At 40.3% G+C, this 7,336-nt stretch overlaps 1 long non-coding RNA gene across 1 annotated transcript in view; it reads left to right on the top strand.

Annotated features, from left to right (window-relative positions):
- The first annotated feature begins 679 nt into the window (after positions 1–679).
- The window catches only part of LOC143676081 (uncharacterized), a 71,491-nt gene continuing 64,834 nt past the window's right edge, over positions 680–7,336 (top strand). The window contains exons 1-2 of the long non-coding RNA XR_013171802.1: positions 680–788; positions 4,348–4,546. This is a non-coding gene — a long non-coding RNA (uncharacterized LOC143676081). The remainder of the gene's footprint in view (positions 789–4,347; positions 4,547–7,336) is intronic.

Below are 7,336 nucleotides of genomic sequence, written 5' to 3'. Positions count from 1 at the left end.
AGATGGGCTCAATCTATTTTAGTACATTAAACCCAAGTACAGTATTTTACTTGCTTTCCCATAACCTTCCTCTGTGCTTCCTTCACTTTCTTTGCCTTCCTGTATTATAGGAATAACTCTATTTACTTGCCAGCTTCACCAGATATCAGCTTCTTTAGAGCAGTGCTGACATTAGAAATACGTGACTCATGTATGGAACTTTAAATTATCCAGCAGCCACGTTTCAAAAATAAAAAATAAAAAGGTGAAATTCATTAGAAAATGTTTTATTTCATCCAATATCTTCAAAATGTTATTTCAACATGTAATCAATAGAAAAATGATGGAGAAAGAGATATTTTACATTCCTTTTTGTTCGTATTAAGTGTGCAAAATCCAGTTTGTAATTTATACTTTACACATTTAAACTTGGACTAAAGACAGTTCAAGTGATCAATAACTACATGTGGTCAGTAGCTACTGTATTACTGAAGGCAGGTCTATTCGTCTGTTCCTTTCCGGTGCCTACAGAAGAGTAGGACTTTGCTGAATAATTATTGAATGAAATACATATGGTCACACTGCTAGGAATGGGTCTTTTTCAAGAATTCGGGGGTAGACCAGGAAGCCACAGAGCAATGTTCATACTTATTAAGGGCATGACTGTACATTCACACCCTTCGAGCTTTGCTGTATTAGCAGCTGACTCGGATCAAATCACTTAGACTCTGTATGTTTCTATTTCCTCATCTGTGGAGAAACACAGCAACATCTTTCTTGAGGACTGGTCAAGAAGGTCAAATGAGAAGGTGAGTGTGAAATGTGGAGTACTTGGGGCAGAGTAAGCGCTTAAGGAGCTGTAGCTTTATTTATTTTGCACTAGGTATTCTGCGTGTCATATGGAGAACTTGGGTTTTAGTAGCAACAGCATGCTTGACAGGGCAATGCTAGCTCTGATGTTTGCTGCGTTTCAGGGCTAGGACTTATGCAGTATGGGTTTTTCTTGCTTTGGGAATAATCTTGGGGAGTCTTAAAATAATTCATAATGTCTCTCTTTTTGGCTGGAGCTGGGAAAAGTCACATGCCAACCCTTGGGTTTAGCAAGCAAGGGAGGCTGCCAAGCTCAGGGACACTTGCTCTGGGAATTTCTAAACTCATCATTGTCCCACAGTAGCCTGAGGGCTCAGCTTCTTATGGGAACCAAAGCTGGCTTGAGTACATTCAGGAACCTTCTCAGCTGCCACAGGCTTCCACTTGGGGGCTTAAAAAGAGCAGAATGAAGACCTAAACCATTGTTCTCTGCCTGTCTTCTGCTCCCACTCTGCCATGCCCATATGCTCCAATCCTCCTCTTTGCCCTCCTGTGAGAACCCACTGACTTTCTTCCCTAAATTGGTTGCCTCAAAACATGTCTTATGAAAGCAGTAGAAATCAAGCATTTCATGGTCATACCCAGTTTTGAAAACTAAAAATGGACAAAACAAGCCAGATCTATAGTGCCATTAAGAAAAGCAAAGACTATATTAAAAAGCTTCTTTGTGGTATGAGGCAGGAAGTGAAACAGCTTTAAATGGCAAACATTTCTCAATCGTTTAATGCACCAGTAATCTTGGCACTCTTTCTCCTCTGTCCCCTTGGAGAAAAAAAAGTGCCCAGATATAGCTCAGACAAGAAAGGGGAAAGAGACAGAGTCAGGGCATTGTCAGAAAACCCCCTCCTGCAAAGCACAAGGACCAATGACAGATGTGTGTATAGAAGGAAAGTACAGATTCTATTGTATGGTTGAACCTGGGCTACTTCTGACGAATTGCTGACTTTTGTTGGTACCAGTCATCAACTGGTTCTCTTAAATCTGTTACTGCTGTAAGTACCATACATGTCAAATATGCAACTTTAGCTTGTAGGTCCATTTGCTGGAGTTGGTGAATCCCCAACCCCTACCTATAACATTTATTTCTCTTGCCAAATGCCATTACCCTTATTTCTGCTGCAAGTTAAACAATTTGCACAGAAGAAGACAGACAAAGATAATTGGCCAGATCTTTTCTTGAAGAAAAAATTGCATTTACTAGCTGAGTACCAAACCATTAGAAATGTAAAGGGAAACCAGAGAATTGATGCTATTGATATGCTCTTGCTTAGTTGCATTTTTAAGGCTTTACTTATAGATGTCAAGCAGATTGTGGCAGTTGAGGTGTTCAGTAAATACTCCCTAATTGATCAAAATACAGAACTATATTTGAAGATCTTTAAGGTTTTGGTATAGTTTTCAAAATCATAGTTGATTTTAATAAGTAATAAAAATGTGGCAAGATGAATCAAGTTGCTCAGGACCAAAAGTCCAGCTAATATGAAAGACCTCTCAAAAGTAATTATTTTAGTATCTTAAAACATCTCAGAATGGGTTCTCGTATCTTCTCAACAAACTTTACATTGGTCATCAGCTATAGTTGGCAGACATTCTAGTAAAGCATTAAGGAAGTAAAAGGTGTGCCTTAGGGTCTGGCTGGAACTCACATTTCTAGACTTCCAATATCATACTTTCTCGTCCCATCTCCACCTTCCTCTCTCTGGCAAAATTCCCCTGTCCTTGAACTTCCAAGGAGAGAAGTTGGTTTCCATACCAGCTCATACCTACTCTGGGTACAGTGATTGTTCAAGGTCTCATAACTGTGTTTTTAGTGCATATCTTTCCCATATGAGCTCTTCCAGGGCACAGACCCAGAATTATTCATTTTTATATCCCCAAGTAACTCCCATGGTGTCAGTAGATAGTGGGTGTCTAATAAATGCTGGCTGAATGAAAGAAGAGTAGATCTATTCCTCAGTATTCAAAATTATTAATTCAGTTAGTTGGTATTCTTTGTGGCATTATTTCTGGTCTTTTTCCCTATAGTTCTCTTTTCTCCCTAAGATAAATAATGGAACCAGACTTCTCACCTTGCGAAAGGTTAGTTCTATTTCTAAAGCCACTTTGTGGGTTCTTTTGAGAGGCTTGAAATGTCTCCTGCATCCCTGGAGAGACTCCTAGGTAAGGGGTTGGCAAATGCTGTTGCAAACCAAAAGAACTTACCCTTGAAGTTCAATGAAAAGGGCATTGTGTCCCTTCTCTTTTAATCTCAACACCTGTCATTGTCATTTGTCTGGCAAAGAGCTACATGGGTTCGGAAAGCTTGCTTTTTCTCCCCCTCTGAGTTTCTTGTAGTTAGAGTTTGTGATTTTCCCTTATTGATTTTTGCTGCTTAAATGTACTTGAAACAACATTTCTGAATATGGCAAAGTGTTCAAGACAGCCCTAACAGCTAGCAGGTGGAAGTTGTTATACTGACTCGTGCTATGCTGATTTTAGGGAAGTTTTTGTGTTGTTTTTTGTTAAGCACTGAAAAGAGTGGCTGCTTTCTCAGGTGGTGCCATTGTATAAATGTTATAAACAATGGCTACTTGTAGAGCCAAGTATCACTTCTTTGGCTCACATTTCTCCAGAAATTGCTCACAGGTTGATGGTCTGGTTAATGTTCTTCCTTGTTTCCATCAATCAGATTATTCTAATGCGCATCAGACCTGTGATTCCTTGTTTGATAATAAGCCCCAACGGTTAAAGGGAAGTATTTGTCATCTCAGCACCTGGTTTCAGGAACAAAGTACTCACCTCGTGGCCGTGGCTGTGTAAGCCATTTCAGCATAATCTTTGTTCAGGGATCTGAAAGGACTGATTGCAAACAGGACTATGCCAAAAGTTGGGTGGGGGTGAGGTGGGGTGAGCCGGGTTGGGGGGAGCTCTCAGGTGAGTAGGGTTTTAACTGTTGCCATGGCAGCTATCGATAATTTGATGTAACTTGCTGGGAGGGGGCAAGGGTGAGAAACCACAGGAAAATGATCTGCCTTTTAACAATTTGTTGACACCAAATGCAGCTATCAGTCTCTAGCCTTTGGAGATGGTTACTGGGACCACTTGATTCCAGAAATAGAAGGGAAACTAAACATTGTAACTTCCCCTAAGAAATGCATCTAATTTGTGCATCAGGGACCTAGCAATTTTTTATGGGCCCTCAGATTCTAACACTAATTGTGTGTGTGTGTGTATATGTTTTGGGATGGGTGGTGGTGGTGCTTTTTACCATATTTGGACTATTAGGCTCATACTCACAATTTGTTCTTGACTGTAGGATTTCCAGGCTCCTACTGGGACAATTCTTAGATTTTCTTGTAATGAATCATTCCAGTTTTAGGTATGCAACAAAATGATGATGATAACAATGTTAGCTATCCTTTATTGAGGACCTACCATGTGCAAAAGACTTTGCCCACACCATCTCCTTTAATTCTTATGGAACCCTTATAAATTGGAGTTGTTAATTTTATTTTACAGATGAAACAAAGACTTGGGGAATTTCAAGAACTTCTTCAAGGTCACAGAACTGATAACTGCCAAGGCAGCTAGGCCTGACGCTGGTGCTCTTTCCATTGCAGCACTCTCTTGAAGGATTTGATGAAGTAAGAACCTGAGTGGTATTTTTGGTAGTGGCATTGTCGAACAGGGGTAGCTCCTATGGCCCTTTGAGGATAAGGTGGGTATGAGATCCTTTTTGAGTCCTTGTTCTCTGCAGCTTTCATCAACATGATTCATCGGTCTTTCCTGAAGAGTATCCAACCAGGACGTCTCACCTGATAATACCTGGTGGGGGTAGGTGGGTAGGGAGCTCAGGTGTTGACCATCCTGGGCACCATTAAGAGCCAAATCTAACAGCTGAAACAATGGACACTGATGTTTGGGAATAGCTTCCAACAGAACTACCACGAAAACTGCACTTTGGTTGTCTTTCTGGATTCTCAACAGACTTATAAGTCCAGAAAATGGGGCATTGATTTTTTTTTTTTTTTTTTTTTTGCATGGGCAGTCACCGGGAATTGAACCTGGGTCTCCAGCACGGCAGGCAAGAATTTGGCCACATAGCCACCATTGCACTGCCCTCATGGGGCATTGATTTTTGACTGAGTTTGAGAAATCTGTAATTCCCTGGGATGTGTCCAGCTCCCTGGGGAAATGACCAAGACCATTAAGGTGCTGTTAATACCTTGTTAAGTTTGGGTTTCTTGATATGGGCTTCGTTTCTTATGGGAAATCTAGTAGGCTGGTAAGATATGGTCTATACACAAATAGAAAATACAAAGTGACTGGAAAGGATCCCTCTTTCTCTCTCTCTCTATCCTACAGCTCTTGGCTCATCTGGCCACCTAATCCCCATCTAATTCATCTAATACCCACTTTGAATTTGCTATTTCTGTATAGACTGTGTCTTATCTGCCTGCTAGATTGAGACTTACACAGGTTAGGGGTTCAAGGCCACAAGCTAGTTAGTGCTGGTATGCTGGAGCTGGGATTTGAACACTGGCTCACCATCTTTATCCTAACAAAATGGGAAAAGAAAATTAGGCACCAAATTACAGGGACTTGTATGAGGAATATTCTCTTGCATTTGCTTAGAGGTGGAAACTAGCAGGTTTATGTGGTCTCAAACAGGACATGGGGAAATAGGACAAGCCTCCTGGTTTTTAGCACCCAACCTATTTTATAGAGAACCCACCAACTTGCTGATTTCTCAACCAGGGTACACTGGGTGGTTTAGAAATATCCCCTAGAGATATGAGTGTAGAAGCTCCTGATAAAGACTACAGCCGTGGAGGAAGTACCTAAAAGGTTCTGGGCTAGCAGGAAGTGGGAGTTGCTTCTAGCAGGAGGATATGGCTCAAGACAAGGTATGAGAAATGAAAGTAAAGAAAGAAGTAGAAGTGGGATCCTGAGGCACCTCGAAGACAAGGAAGTGGCTTTGTTGGCAAAGATGGAAGGAGAAAACAAAAAATTGAAGCAAAGATTTTGGGTGAGATTGGAAGCCAAGTCTCTTCCAGTAACAGCTGTACAAGGTGAGGTGTTAGATTAGACATTTGGTATATGGAGATTCTCAGCCAACTGTCTCAATGAAGATATCATAGAAGCCACTCATGAGGGAAAATCTAACTTCTGCAGGCAAAGAAACATTGAGTTCAAAGAAGTTTAGTTTATCGACTTGCATTTTTATTTTACTTCTATAGATACATGAGGCTCTATGGGGTGTGCTAGTTAACTGAGAGCTATTCTTGTGGGGTTAAGCTCTAGTTTTCCTTGATGTTGGTGGGGACATAAAGCCAAGATATTTTCTGCCAAGCTGCTTGTTCATAGGACTTGCTTGAAATTTTTTCTACTCAGCATATGAACAAAAAGCATTATCAGAGGCCATTTTGGGGTCAAGGGTGCTTTATGAGAATAAAATGAAATCTAGACTATAAAATTGCATAATCTCAACACTTTTCCCCCTACAATTTTAGGAGATTAAGGGCCCGTTGGAATACATCCACAAGCCTCTTAATATCAGTGGATCTTAATTCAGGAATCCATGGGATGAGGAAAAGGGAAGCCAGTGATATCAGAAAGGAAAGACTCCTCAATAGAAACAGATTTTAAAAATGGAATTGCCAGTACAACTTATATATTTAGAATTTGTTGCTTGCACACAACAAGTTTAAATAAACATGGTTGCATTACCTTACATGTTTAATACTTACTCTTCTTGTTTGTAATGTGTATTTGAAAATGGACAAATCATCTGGGCATTATACAGCTAGATATCTTTTTCTACCAGAAAAGACAAAACATAAAAAACAGTATATTGGAAAGCTAAATTTCTTGCTCAGATATTTTATGATCAAGGCAGTCATTCATATTTATAAACCATGTAGCAATGACTTCCACAAAATCATTCCCGGTCACGTTACAATATTGGTATAATAATCTTAAGAAGACCTATTATTCCATCAGAATATAGTTCTTTATACATGTTTATTAAAACTATATATATATATATTTTTTTTAATCTTGCATGGGTGGGCACTGGGAATCGAACCCAGGTCTCTGGCATGGCAAGCGAGAACTCTGCATGCTGAGCCACTGTGGTCTGCCATAAAACTATAATGTTTTTATGCCCCATTTCAATAATACCTAAAAATGCCCATGTACAAAGAATCATGGGCTATTGGAGATGGAATGGAGCTCACAGACCATTCAGCTCAAACCTCCTTATTTTACAGAAGGGGAGACAGAGGCCAAGAGAAGTTAGACTGTTAGTTTCAAGGTTACCCATTGAGTTGGTGGGAGAGCAGAGACTAGAACCATTCCTGACTTCATATTCAGCACTCAGTGTAGTGTAACAAATGGGTGGTTGGATGGGAGAAAAGCATAGAGGCTTTGTCAGCCAAGAAAGATGGTGAATTTAGGATGAGGGTGTTGGCCATGGTTAGACAGAGGTGTGCTAGTCCAGGACACA

The sequence above is a fragment of the Tamandua tetradactyla genome, chromosome 3, assembly GCF_023851605.1.
Source record: "Tamandua tetradactyla isolate mTamTet1 chromosome 3, mTamTet1.pri, whole genome shotgun sequence".
Classification (NCBI taxonomy): Eukaryota; Metazoa; Chordata; class Mammalia; order Pilosa; family Myrmecophagidae; genus Tamandua; species Tamandua tetradactyla.
Note: the sequence above shows the minus strand (reverse complement) of the source record. Positions and strands in the feature narration are given on the sequence as shown.